Source organism: Procambarus clarkii, chromosome 6, assembly GCF_040958095.1.
Source record: "Procambarus clarkii isolate CNS0578487 chromosome 6, FALCON_Pclarkii_2.0, whole genome shotgun sequence".
NCBI classification, from domain to species: domain Eukaryota; kingdom Metazoa; phylum Arthropoda; class Malacostraca; order Decapoda; family Cambaridae; genus Procambarus; species Procambarus clarkii.
The window spans coordinates 7,019,871-7,034,038 of NC_091155.1; the positions used below are offsets into that span (position 1 = coordinate 7,019,871).

The following is a 14,168-nucleotide window of genomic DNA, read 5'->3' on the forward strand; positions in this document are numbered from 1 at the left end:
CAGTCGCAGTTGTCTCTCTCCTTCTTCCCGCTGCAGCCGAGCTTCTCGCTCCTCTCGCTGCAGCTCAGCCGCACGTTCCTCTCGCTGCAGCTCAGCCGCACGTTCCTCTCGCTGCAGCTCAGCCGCACGTTCCTCTCGCTGCAGCTGCAGCCGTGCTTCTCTCTCCTCTCGTCGCAGCTGGGCTTCCAGTTGCATCTTCATTATTTCCAGTTGCAGGCTCCTCTTACTACAGCTGGACCTTCCACTGCTCCCATGTTCACTGTGAATTCTCTCCACACTGGTAGGCGCTTGGGGAGGCCCTAGTCGGGACGGTTCACCTTGCGATGGCTCTCCTCGGGACGGCTCCTCTTGAGATGGCTCCTCTCCCGTCGCTTCCTCTCGAGCTGTGAGCTGTGCCATGATCTCTATCCTTCGCTCTGCTACCTTAGTCGTCCTCAACCTGATCCCAAAGTGGTTTGCCACTTGTTGGAGCTGGGCCTTGGTACACTCCTCCAAAATTCTCTCGTCCCTTGTGTCAATAAATTTCTTTACTTTGTCTTCCTCCATCTCTATATCATCAAGCATACACGACGGCACAGACAAGTTAGTAGGCACTAATTTCACCGTTTCAGTCCCTTAGCCGGTTGAGTAACAGTACCACCGAATTCACTGGCCACACTGTATTAGTACCCTGGCAACACTTGTCTTGAAATTTGGTCCACACTGTAGCTTGATCCACGCTTCCTGGCGAGGTTCCCAGTTCTTGGCTACCGGGGTTCGAATCCTGGCAAGGTCGCCAGTTCTCTTGTCACGTGGGGGTGGGCGGTCCGGGGCTCTGCTAACACTCGGCTGCTAGGGGCTCAAAGGGCCCAAATACTCAGCCCCTCCGACTCCCTGGATTCACCGGAGTCTCCTTGGTCACACAAGATAGGACCAACAATGCCCACCTCCGCAGGTCTTTGCTTCCACCACAAAGGGGTGCCACTGATTCACCCTGGAAGCCCTTCAGTCAACCACGGGGAAACTGCTGTTAACAGTTCCGGCCTAGACCCGTGGGGGAGTGAAGGAAGACTCAGGCTTACCTATAACCATAACCTCCCTGAGTCTTGCCTGCCAGACAAAAAAAGGTTGCAGGAACTCCTTTCCTGCCTGTCTTCTCTATCTTCCTCTTAGCAAGGTCGCCAGCTGGGTTATTATATCTGCACCCCAGCAATGCAGTTCAGTGGGTGTATCATATATCGTTTGTAGCCAGAAATGTATGCTCATAGAGAAAATCACAAATGGAGGCACACTCAAACACAGTAATAAAATGTGTGGATTTACTGACGCAAATTACATGAACACACACACACAATCACAAGTAATACATGAATATGGGAATATGGATAATAAGTCTGGAGATCGTCAGCCTCTTCTTCCACGACCTCCAACACTCCTTCAAATGGGCAGGAAGACCGGAGTCTCACACTCTCACAGGAGGGCCTCTTCACCACGTCGGCACCTCTTCTTCACTGTCCTGCCATCCATACACACTGTCCTCTCTGACAGTCCTGGACACAAGCTGCCTTGCAGCCTACTCTACTATTAAGGTAATAAAGTCTTGCTGCCACATACACGAGTAAATATTGTGGCCTAACTAGCCTACTCATACAAGGGGTAATGGGAGGGAAAATGATCTACCTTACGTTCCTGGCTCACGACGCCTGTCCCGCGATGGTGTGAGGTTCCCACGCTTCCTTGGGTCGATCCTCGACGATCCAGGGCGTTCCACAGGTCCTCAGGTGTCGTGAAGCCTTCGCGTCGTCGCCGTTCCAATCCCTGAGATTCAGCTGCCCCAATCCTGGTTCATCGATGGGCGCTGAGCTAATCACTATTTTTTCCCCACACTCGCCTCTCCCACAGGGCGTCGCTCCTTGTCCTAGGCACGGTGTCGTCCTTCCAAGATTCTCAGTGGATGTGACCCCAGTCACAGCTAGCTTGCTCGCCCACCTTCCAGACCTCAACGTCCAGCCAGCGGCGCCGCCCAGCGTCGTCGCCGACTATTTTCCAAGTTTGGGCACTTCTCTGCTCACTGAACTTGGTTCCTCTTTGGCTTCCCAGAAGCGCAGGGTCTCCAATAACTATGTTGGCGGCGATGGTCAGCTCAATCCACTGGACAAGGCTTGCAGAGCCTCCAATTCTTGAGAGCAGACCGAGGCGCGTCCTGTCGCTTCCACGGTCAGTACAACTCTGACGTTGGCGCCGCCCGGGGCACTCGGTGACGTCATGGCGGGCCCTGATTTGTCGCCCGCGACCTACGTCGGCCAATCCGCGATCGGCATAGTGTCCCTTCCACAAGGTCATATCTGCCGTAGGGGATACTGTTTCATTTTATACCAGGGCGCCAATTTTCCTTTATTTACAACTTATAATATAACCTCATTCCATTAAATGGCAGCCGGTCTGGTCGCCACATATATCATTAGACTCCCTGAACCTCAGAGAATCAGTAGGGAGAGCTGATATGACTCTTTAAGCCGGCAAACGAAAGAAATAGGAGAGGGCACCGTAACAGATCCTACTCAGGTTCAGAGGACCCTAACTTTGGTGGAAATAGTATAACGTTTAAGGTAAAAATAATAGCACTTAAAATAACCCGTTATTATTACCCTTCACCATTAATATGTACAAGTCTATAAAGTGAGGTCATTCAGAGCGGCGTTACTAGCCATCACGCTAGCTTGCTTCATAGATGACTGACACTATATGCCTCTGACGAGGTTTTCCAAGCACCAGTAGCCTTTAAGCTAGCGGCAGTGATAGCCTTCAAGCACTCCCCTTCTGTAGCGCACACGCTGGTACACTCAATCAGCAAAGTCCACAGCGCTTGCTTAGCCTCACTGTCTAGCACCTTCCAGGAGTGAAGTCCACAGTGCCCAACCACAGCGCTCACCTAACCCTACTGGCTAGTACCTTCCAAGAGTGAAGTTCACAGTGCTCAATCACAGCGCTCAACTAGCCCCACTGGCTAATACCTCTAGGAGTGAAGTCACCAGTGCTCAATCACCGCACTCAACTAGCCCACACTGGCTAGCACCTTCAGGTCGACCTAAATACTCTTCCCCTGTCCCAGCTTCACTGATTTCCATTTCTGTCCCTGGTTGGTCGTTACCTTCCAGCCCAATCGACTAGAAGATGGGAAACTACGATTAATGGGAGGGTCAACTCCAATAGTTCGGCACCTGGATCGTAGATGGCATTGGGGTCCATCACAGGATTAATCTATATAAATAAAAATGAAAATGTTCGTTTGTTCAAAATGGCTAATCTCTGTAAGTTCTTCACCGATTGCTTTGAAATTTTCACACAATGTTCCATTCGCATCCGGCCAGGATTTTATATACATACTATATAGATATCACATCTGTGACGGTAAAAAACATGTTTTTTTCTGAAAAACTGTGCTTTTCACGTGTTTTTCATGTGAGGGAAATCTTCGAAACCTCTTTACCGATTGCTTTGAAATTTTGACAAAACGTTGCATTCGAATAGGCGCGTATTTTTATATATCTACTATATTCATGCCTCACCTGTGTCAGGAAAAAAACATTTTTTTTTAAACAGTGCCATCTGTTGGACGTAAGAGCAACACACACTGTAATCTCCGAAAGCTCTTCACCGATTGCTTTGAAATTTTGACACAACGTTGCATTCGAATAGGCGCGTCTTCTTATATACCTACTATATAGATGCCACCCCTGTGACAGGTAAAAACAAGCATTTTTGAAAAACAGCGCCATCTGTTGCACATAATGGCAACATGCACGCTATACTAAATATATCATGAATTCCATTTCAATGTATCCAATTACATTGATCAATTTTTTTCATAGATTTGGATTTATTTGATTTTTTATTGAATTATTTTGTGTGACATTGTGTTGGAATTGAGCTGTGTTGTTTACCATACCGTTCATTTTGAAAGTATAAGTATAGATCCCACACCTGTGACAGGTAAAACTATGCTTTTTCTTGACAAGCAGCTCATCGATTGCATGTAAGAGCAACACACATGCTACACTAAATATGTTACAATTCCATTTCAATGTTTCTGATTGCATTGATAAATTTAATTTTCCTAGATTTTGATTTATTTTCATTTTGATTTAATTATTTTGTCTGAATTGTGTTGGAATTGATCTGTGTTGTTTACCATACCGTTCATTTCGTGAGTATTGTTAATTTTTATATATTTTAATCTATATAAATAAAAATGGAAATGTTCGTTTGTTCAAAATCGCTAATCTCCGAAAGTTTTTCACTGATTGCTTTGAAATTTTCACACAATGTTCCATTTGCATCCAGCTAGGTTTTTATATACATACTATATAGATATAATGTCTGTGACAATAAAAAACATGTATTTTCTGAAAAACTGTTTTTTTCATATGTTTTTCATGTGAGGGAAATCTTCAAAATCTCTAAACCCATTGCTTTGAAATTTTGACACAATGATGCATTCGAATAGGCGCGTCTTTTTATATATCTACTATATACATACCTCACGTGTGTCAGTAAAGAACAAGTTTTTTTTTAAAAAACATTGCCATCTGTTGGACGTAAGAGCAACATACGCTGTAATATCCGAAAGTTCTTCACCGATTGCTTTGAAAATTTGACACAACGTTGCATTCGAATAGGCGCGTTTTTTGTTATACCGACTACATAGATGCCAAACCTTTGACAGGTAAAAACATGCGTTTTTGAAAAACAGCGCCATCTGTTACACATAATGGCAACGTACACGCTATACTAAATATGTCATGAATTCCATTTCAATGTTTCCGATTGCATTGATAAATTTTATTTTCATAGATTTCGATTTATCTTATTTTTTATCGAAATATTTTGTGTGACATTGTGTTGGAATTGAGCTGTGTTGTTTACCATACCATTCATTTTGTAAGTATAAGTATAGATGCCACACCTGTGACAGGTAAAACTATGCTTTTCTTGACAAACAGCGCCATCTGTTGCCTGTAAGAACAACACACATGTTATACTAAATATGTTACAATTCCATTTCAATGTTTCTGATTGCATTGATAAATTGAATTTTCATAGATTTTTATTTATTTTCATTTTGATTTAATTATTTTGTGTGAATTGTGTTGGAATTGAGCTGTGTTGTTTACCATACTCTTCATTTCGTGAGTATAGTTAATTTTTATTTTTTAATATTTTCATATAATTTTTTAACTGTTTTTCTTATGTTTCAGTGATGTGAACTTCAGATCACTTGATGTTCCCAATTTTCTGATGTGAACATCAGACCATAGGGGAAGGCATCGGGCGAGGGAGTGGGGATTGGTGGGGATGACGAGGGGCCGGGAGTGAGAGATTGTGGGGAGGACGAGAGGACAAGGGAGAGGATAGTGGTAGGGAAGGACGAAGGGACAGGGGAGTTTGGGATGGTGGGGACGAGGGGTTGGGGGGAATGGAGAATGGTGGGGAGGACAAAGGGACAGGGGAGTTGGACATAGTGGGAAGGAAAAAGGGATGGTTGAGTGGGGAATGGTTGGGAGGCCGAGGAGACGGGTGAGGAGAGAATAGTGGGGAGGACTGGGGGACAAGGATAGTTGCTGTGGCTCAGCAACGCACATGCGTGGCCGGGTACCGCTAGTATGGTATAAATTACATCTGACTAAATGGGGTAATGGTGGTAAAAAATGTCTATTGTCTAGGCATGAATGGGTTGTAGAGTATTTGTATGTATATATTTATGTAAGTATGTATTATGTATTAATGTATGTATGTATGCATGTATGTATGTATCAATGTGTATGTATATGTATATATGTATGTATGTATGCATGTATTTGTGACTGTTGGTTTAGAAACAAGTTAGCTGATTTTTGGAGCATGATTATGATTTTCGAGGTCAGGGAATGATTACCCAATGAATATAGTGGCTAGCATCCACCTAAGTTTCCAGATGTATGAATTGAGGTACGAAATTTGGCCAGCTATTTGATGACTGTGAGTACAGCTTACCTGATTACGGGATATTCATGCCCGTACCATCTTTTGGGTGGCATAATCTTTATCATTAATCTATCAATAAGCTTACCTGTTGAATTGTCACATGTACAATTCTGTTGAATTTTGTTATGACGTTTGGAACGCATGTCCTAGAATTTTGTTTTGCTTTGCTTGTTTGTTCCCTATATTCTTGTTGAGGTTTGGTTAGGTTTGCTTAGTCTTACAGTCTCGCATTTTAAATATTTTGATATCAGCTAGTTCTGGAGATTTTAATGCTATGAGTAATGAATCCAAATATAGCTGCCTGCTTGATGATCTTATTGCAAATGAGTAATGGATTTAATGTATGAGTAAGTGTGTGTGTGTGTGTATGTGTGTGTGTGTGTGTGTGTGTGTGTGTGTGTGTGTGTGTGTGTGTGTGTGTGTGTGTGTGTGTGTGTGTGTGTGTGTGTGTGTGTGTGTGTGTGTGTACTCACCTAGTTGTACTCACCTAGTTGTGTTTGCGGGGGTTGAGCTCTGGCTCTTTGGTCCCGCCTCTCAACCGTCAATCAACAGGTGTACAGATTCCTGAGCCTATCGGGCTCTGTCATATCTACACTTGAAACTGTGTATGGAGTCAGCCTCCACCACATCACCCCCTAATGCATTCCATTTGTCAACCACTCTGACACTAAAAAAGTTCTTTCTAATATCTCTGTGGCTCATTTGGGCACTCAGTTTCCACCTGTGTCCCCTTGTGCGTGTTCCCCTTGTGTTAAATAGACTGTCTTTATCTACCCTATCAATCCCCTTCAGAATCTTGAATGTGGTGATCATGTCCCCCCTAACTCTTCTGTCTTCCAGCGAACTGAGGTTTAATTCCCGTAGTCTCTCCTCGTAGCTCATACCTCTCAGCTCGGGTACTAGTCTGGTGGCAAACCTTTGAACCTTTTCCAGTTTAGTCTTATCTTTGACTAGATATGGACTCCATGCTGGGGCTGCATACTCCAGGATTGGCCTGACATATGTGGTATACAAAGTTCTGAATGATTCTTTACACAAGTTTCTGAATGCCGTTCGTATGTTGGCCAGCCTGGCATATGCCGCTGATGTTATCCGCTTGATATGTGCTGCAGGAGACAGGTCTGGCGTGATATCAACCCCCAAGTCTTTTTCCTTCTCTGACTCCTGAAGAATTTCCTCTCCCAGATGATACCTTGTATCTGGCCTCCTGCTCCCTACACCTATCTTCATTACATTACATTTGGTTGGGTTAAACTCTAACAACCATTTGTTCGACCATTCCTTCAGCTTGTCTAGGTCTTCTTGAAGCCTCAAACAGTCCTCTTCTGTTTTAATCCTTCTCATAATTTTAGCATCGTCCGCAAACATTGAGAGAAATGAATCGATACCCTCCGGGAGATCATTTACATATCTCAGAAACAAGATAGGACCGAGTACAGAGCCCTGTGGGACTCCACTGGTGACTTCACGCCAATCGGAGGTCTCACCCCTCACCGTAACTCTCTGCTTCCTATTGCTTAGATACTCCCTTATCCACTGGAGCACCTTACCAGCTACACCTGCCTGTCTCTCCAGCTTATGTACCAGCCTCTTATGCGGTACTGTGTCAAAGGCTTTCCGACAATCCAAGAAAATGCAGTCCGCCCAGCCCTCTCTTTCTTGCTTAATCTGTGTCACCTGATCGTAGAATTCTATCAAGCCTGTAAGGCAAGATTTACCCTCCCTGAATCCATGTTGGCGATTTGTCACGAAGTCCCTTCTCTCCAGATGTGTTACCAGGTTTTTTCTCACGATCTTCTCCATCACCTTGCATGGTATACAAGTCAAGGACACTGGCCTGTAGTTCAGTGCCTCTTGTCTGTCGCCCTTTTTGTATATTGGGACCACATTCGCCGTCTTCCATATTTCTGGTAGGTCTCCCGTCTCTAGTGATTTACTATACACTATGGAGAGTGGCAAGCAAAGTGCCTCTGCACACTCTTTCAGTACCCATGGTGAGATCCCATCTGGACCAACCGCCTTTCTAACATCCAGATCCAGCAGGTGTCTCTTGACCTCCTCTCTCGTAATTTCGAACTCCTCCAAGGCCGCCTGGTTTACCTCCCTTTCTCCTAGCACAGTGACCTCACCCTGTTCTATTGTGAAGACCTCCTGGAACCTCTTGATGAGTTCCTCACACACCTCTCTGTCATTCTCTGTATACCTGTCCTCGCCTGTTCTAAGTTTCAATACCTGTTCTTTCACTGTTGTTTTCCTTCTGATGTGACTGTGGAGTAGCTTTGGTTCGGTCTTGGCTTTGTTTGCTATATCATTTTCAAAAATTTTCTCTGCTTCTCTTCTCACCCTGACGTACTCATTCCTGGTTCTCTGGTATCTCTCCCTGCTTTCTGGTGTTTTGTTATTCCGGAAGTTCCTCCACGCCTTCTTGTTCAGTTTCTTCGCTTCCATACATGCCCTATTATACCATGGATTCTTTTGTTGCTTCTCGGATTTTTCCCTTTGGGCCGGGATGAACCTGTTTACTGCCTCCTGTGTGTGTGTGTGTGTGTGTGTGTGTGTGTGTGTGTGTGTGTGTGTGTGTGTGTGTGTGTAATTTCACTTAGGTAATTACATATACACACACCCACTACCTAAGTGTAATTACTAAGTGTAGTTACAGGATGAGAGCTAAGCTCGTCATGTCCCGTCTTCCCAGCACTCTTTGTCATATAACGCTTTGAAAGTACTGACGGTTTTGGCCTCCACCACCTTCTCACTTAACTTGTTCTAATCGTCTACCACTCTGTTTGCGAAAGTGAATTTTCTTATATTTTTTCGGCTGCTTTGTTTAGTTAGTTTAAATCTATGATCTTTTTGTTCTTGAAGTTCCAGGTCTCAGGAAGTCTTCCCTATCAATTTTATCAATTCTTGTTACTATTTTGTATGTAGTGATCATATAACCTCTTTTTTCTGTCTTCTAGTTTTGGCATATTTAATTTCTCTAACCTCTCCTCGTAGCTCTTGCCCTTCAGTTCTGGGAGCCACTTAGTAGCATGTCTTTGCACCTTTTCCAGTTTGTTGATGTGCTTCTTAAGATATGGGCACCACACATATTATATATGCATATTCCTGCATATTCTAACTTTGGTGTTATGATCCCAGGTAGCTGAAAAACGAGTCTCCCCTTTGAGAATTATTCTATCTGGCCTGACCTGACTAGGAGGTCAAAGAAATATAGACATGAAGATTATTTAAAATAATTGGTTGGATTTCATAGATAATTTAAGAATGTGGGCAGTGAATAAGAAAATAAGTAAATGACTTGATATAAGATGTGGAGAGTTTGCTAGAGGCGTGAGGCTCGCTTGAGAGGAGCTTGAACTCACTTGAGCTGAAGAAATCGTGAGGGGAGAGCGTCCTCCGTTTGAGCCCCTGCTAGAGAGGAACCCCTGTTTGATATTCCTTCAAGAGGAAGTGGACAGACGTCTCGACTGAGGAATAAGTTAGGAGGCGCGTCAACTCAAGTCTGGAACTGCAGAAGGTGTTGAGGGGAAAGTTAAAGCAGTTCTGTGGGTAGCCTGAGGCGCCCTGAGTGTCACGCCCTATCGAGGGCGTGACACTCAGTCTCCCTTGCAGGAGACCTTTTTGTGGTAAGCACAATTTTAACCAGTTTACAGTGATTGCCTATAGTTGATCGTGTGCCCAGCGATCGTAGAGAATGTTTATTGATACATTAGGCATATTTTATTAAGGCAGAAGGCCTAAAATAAGAGAGTAAAGATGGAGAAACGTCTTGGAGGGTGGAGCGACGTCCATCCACTCCGACTGCTGGAGGGCAACTGAGGGGCTAGCCACCAGCAGGGTTGCCAGATCCAAATTGCTAAAAGTAGCGAACTGACGGTCAAAAAGTAGCGAATTTGCAAATAGAGTAGCCCAATTTTTTGTTTAGTCAAATCGAATCAAATCAAATGTTTATTCAGGTAAAAGTACATTCATACAAGATGAGTTACAAACATAATGTTAGATTTCTAGATAGCGACAGTACATACAGACAGACGACATTCAAATTTAGTAAGTTTATCTCCCTTCTTTGATAGAACAGACTTGATGTTCATCTGCTGATGACTTACCTCCGATATATTTTGTCTGTGTTTTAATGTTTCACTGTGTTTCTTTAAACCACTTCTATGAGCTCTTATCTCAGTTCTACAAACTTTACAATATGCCTTATTTCCATCTTCTTTCACTTCAGTCAACCACTTTCCAAACACCGGATCCTTAAGCCAGGACATCTGAAACGCTTCCTGGTATTTAGACCACTTCCCCATTTTACACTTCTTTATCTTAACACTTAAGCAAATTCTAAAAGTAACAGCAGTAACTTCTTTTCTATATGCGGTAACTTGTGTCGAACTATCCTTCTGGAGGTCAGAGCCACACTAACAATGCAAGCACAGATGAAGCTGCCAAGTTCACTGTATACTAATCCGCTCTAACGACAGTCATTTGATTCTTGGAAACACCTAAAGAGAAACCTAATATTTACAGTAGGCAACAGTGGGAGGTCACTTAACATAGACAGTACCCGGGATGAAGTATTAATGGCAATTAAGGTTGGGAAATCTATAGCCCCTGGGGAGGATTATCTTGCCTTGTGGGTACTTTTTCCTTGGGAAGATCTTAGGATCAACGTCCCCAGGGGGTCGGTCTCTGACCTGGCCTCCTGTCGTAAGTGGTCTATTCAATCAAGCGGACGCGGTTGTGATTGGACGCGGTTGTGATTTGTACACATGACATTATAAAAAACATAAAAATCATCATTGAGTTTCTTAACATTAATAGCCCAAAATAGCCCAATTTGTTTTTAAAGTAGCCCAAAAAGTCGCAAGTAGCGAAATTAAAAATTTGGGAGCGCGGGGCTCTGAAAAGTAGCCCAATTCGCTACTTGTAGCCCAATCTGGCATCCCTGGCCACCAGCTGCCTCGAGGGCCGCCGGCCGGATGGAGGATGGACCAGCCCAAACGGTGGAGTCCACACTCACAGCATGTAGAGAGCAGAGAGAGATGTTGGGTGTAAACATATTGTGTGGTTTATTTCGTTTATGTGTTTATAGGGAAACATTTTTATTGGCGTGTCAATGGGTTGCACGTTTGTCTGGGGAAGGAGTTGCTGAGAACTTGGAAGCCAGCAGAGAGGGAGTAGTTGATGAGACTCCAAGGTTGTGGAAGGTACTGAGCTCTGTGGGAGAGCAGCCGTACAGTGAGGAAGAGAGCATTAAGCTGTGAGAAAAGGAGTAGTGGAATGAAGTTCCACATGCCTCTGTGATACCATTGGTGAAGCACCATTGTTACTCAAGGAAGACTTCATGATGCAGCAGCCTGGGAGAGCTGCAGCGGATCCTGGTACATAAAGCCGGAAGAACCTGATGATGTCAGGGTAGTGAGCTTCCAGATGTGGAAGGGAAGTTCTTATTGATTACTTGTAGGGAGTTGGTAGAGTGTTTGGTTGTCATTAGCGTGCAAGACGCAGTGAAAGGTGAGTGATTGACTACCATTTTTGTGCCAAGAAGTACTTATACTGAAGTATAAGTACTTATACTCTTGCAGATAGTGCAACATTGTCTCATGAGACTTGACCTACATGATGAGGTATGTAGTATTAGGTGGTGAGTCAGAAGTTAGGATACCACTTGATAAGCTGATGATATATTCCTGATGGTATTGGAGTGCAACCTGACTACATTAATATAGAGTGTTGGAGATATATTGTTATATATATGATATATTGAGAGAGAGAGAGAGAGAGAGAGAGAGAGAGAGAGAGAGAGAGAGAGAGAGAGAGAGAGAGAGAGAGAGAGAGAGAGAAAGAAAGAACCAAGAACCATAGCTGTGGACAGAGTAGTATGGAGTAATATCAAAGAAAAGGGGATTGAAGAGATCATACCACATAAGGAGAGAGTGGGGAGTCACAGCGGCTCGAGTGGGTGTGTGCACGTGACAACGAGGCTAGTGTTGGAGCCGCATCCCTTAAGTTTGTGACGCTGAGCCCCTCTCCATGTGCCAGAAGCGCCCAGGGTGATCTGGTAAAAATAAGCACTCTACGGAATTTTGGATTGGTTGTCAGAAAGGAGGGACGGAAGGACGACTAACAACAACAACAACCATCATAATATTTGGCCTAACAAAAGCCGTGAATATTTTTTTAGTATTTCGCCATCTATGTATTTAAAAGCAATTCTGAAGTTAGAAAGCGTGGCATAGGCTCCTCGCACAATATTCTTTATGTGGTCCTCAGGTGATAGTTTTCTATCTAGAACCACCCCTAGATCTCTTTCTTTATCTGAATTCTTTAAAGATTTCTCACATAACTTATAGGTTGTGTGGGGTCTTTGTTCTCCTATTCCACATTCCATAACACGGCATTTATTCACATTAAATTCTATTTGCTAAGTGGTGCTCCATATACTTATTTTCTCCAGGTCTTCTTAAAGGGTATGACAATCATCTAAGTTTCTTATCCTTCTTATTTTCTTAGCATCATCAGCAATCATGTTCAAATAATTCTGTATACCAACTGGTACATCATTTATGAAGACAATGAACATTACTGGTGCAAGAACTGAACCCTGTAGTACTCCACTTGTGACATTTCTCCAGTCCGATACATTGCCTTTGATTACTGCCCTCATTTTTCTATCAGTAAGAAAATCTTTCATCCATGTTAGAAGCTTACCTGTCACCCCTCCAATATTTTCCAATTTCCAGAACAACCTCTTATGTGGAACTCTGTCGAAAGCCATTTTTAGGTCCAGATAGATGCAGTCAATCCAACCATCTCTTTCCTGTAATATCTCTGTGGCTCGATCATAGAAATTGAGTAAATTCGATACACAGGATCTTCCAGATCGAAACCCATACTGTCTGTCTGATATTATATCATTTCTCTCCAGGTGTTCTACCCATTTATTTTTTATTTTTTTCCCAATATTTTCACTGTTACACTTGTCAATAATACAGGTCTATAATTAAGGGGGTCTTTCCTGCTGCCACTTTTGTAGATTGGAACTATGTTAGCCTTTTTCCATACGTCTGCTACCATTCCTGTACACAGGGATGCCTGAAAGATCAGGTGAAGTGGAATGCTGAGCTCAGATGCACATTCTCTCAGAACCCATGGTGAAACGCCATCTGGACCAACTGCTTTGTTCTTACTTAGCTCCTTTAGCATATTTTCCACTTCATCTATAGACACACCTATACGCTCTATGTTGTTCTCTGGAATTTTTATTGTTTCTGGTTCTCTGAAGATTTTATTTTGCACAAACACACTATGGAACTTTTCGTTTAATGTTTCACACATTTCCTTTTCATATTCCGTGTCTCTGTCCCCCATTTTCAACCTCTGAATATTATCCATTACCTGCAGCTTACTTTTAATGAATTTTAGACAAGGCCTGGATCTGATTTACATTTGTCTGCTATACCGTTTTCAAAGTTCCTCTCTGCCTCTTTTGATACTGACGTGTAGTTGTTTCTCGCATCTTTGTATTGCTGGTATGTTTGGGGGTTTGGCCTCTTCCTATAATGATTCCATGCCTGTGTCTTTTGGTCTCTGGCCCTCTCGCAATTTCTGTTGAACCAATCCTGTTTCCTAGGTCTGCATCTCTGTTTTGGTATAAATGTTTATGTGCCTTCATCGTATATTTTGCAAAATATGGCATACATCTCATTTACTTCCTTACCTAACAACAAGTCTGTCCAATTATACCCATGAACTTTTTTTTAAGTTCCTCATAGCGTCCTCTCTTGAAATCGAGTTTAACAACTGTTTCAGTGTCCCCATTCTCTACTCCCCACCATCCCTCCACTTCACCGTCCCCTCGTCCTCCCCACTATCCCCCAGTCCCCCATCACCTTTTTCTCCCCACCATTTCCCCCTTCTTTCGTCCCCTCGTCCTCCCCTACCATCCCCTGCTCCTCCTGTCCCCTTATCCTCCCCACCATTCTCCACTTTCCCCCATCCCCTTGTCTTGCCTACCATCCCCCTCTCCCCCATCCCCTCGTTCTCCCCACCATTACCCCCTTCCCCGTCTCCTTGTCCTCCCCCACCATCCCTCCACTCCTGTCCCCTCGTCCTTTCCACTATTCCCCGCTCCATCGTCCAATGCGTTCCCAAATGATCTGATG

General features: G+C 43.7%; 1 protein-coding gene across 1 annotated transcript in view; it reads right to left on the bottom strand.

Moving 5' to 3' along the window:
* LOC123753482 (probable glutamate receptor) overlaps positions 1–14,168 on the bottom strand; it is a 119,257-nt gene that overhangs the window by 59,701 nt on the left and 45,388 nt on the right. The gene's annotated exons all lie outside the window — the stretch shown is intronic.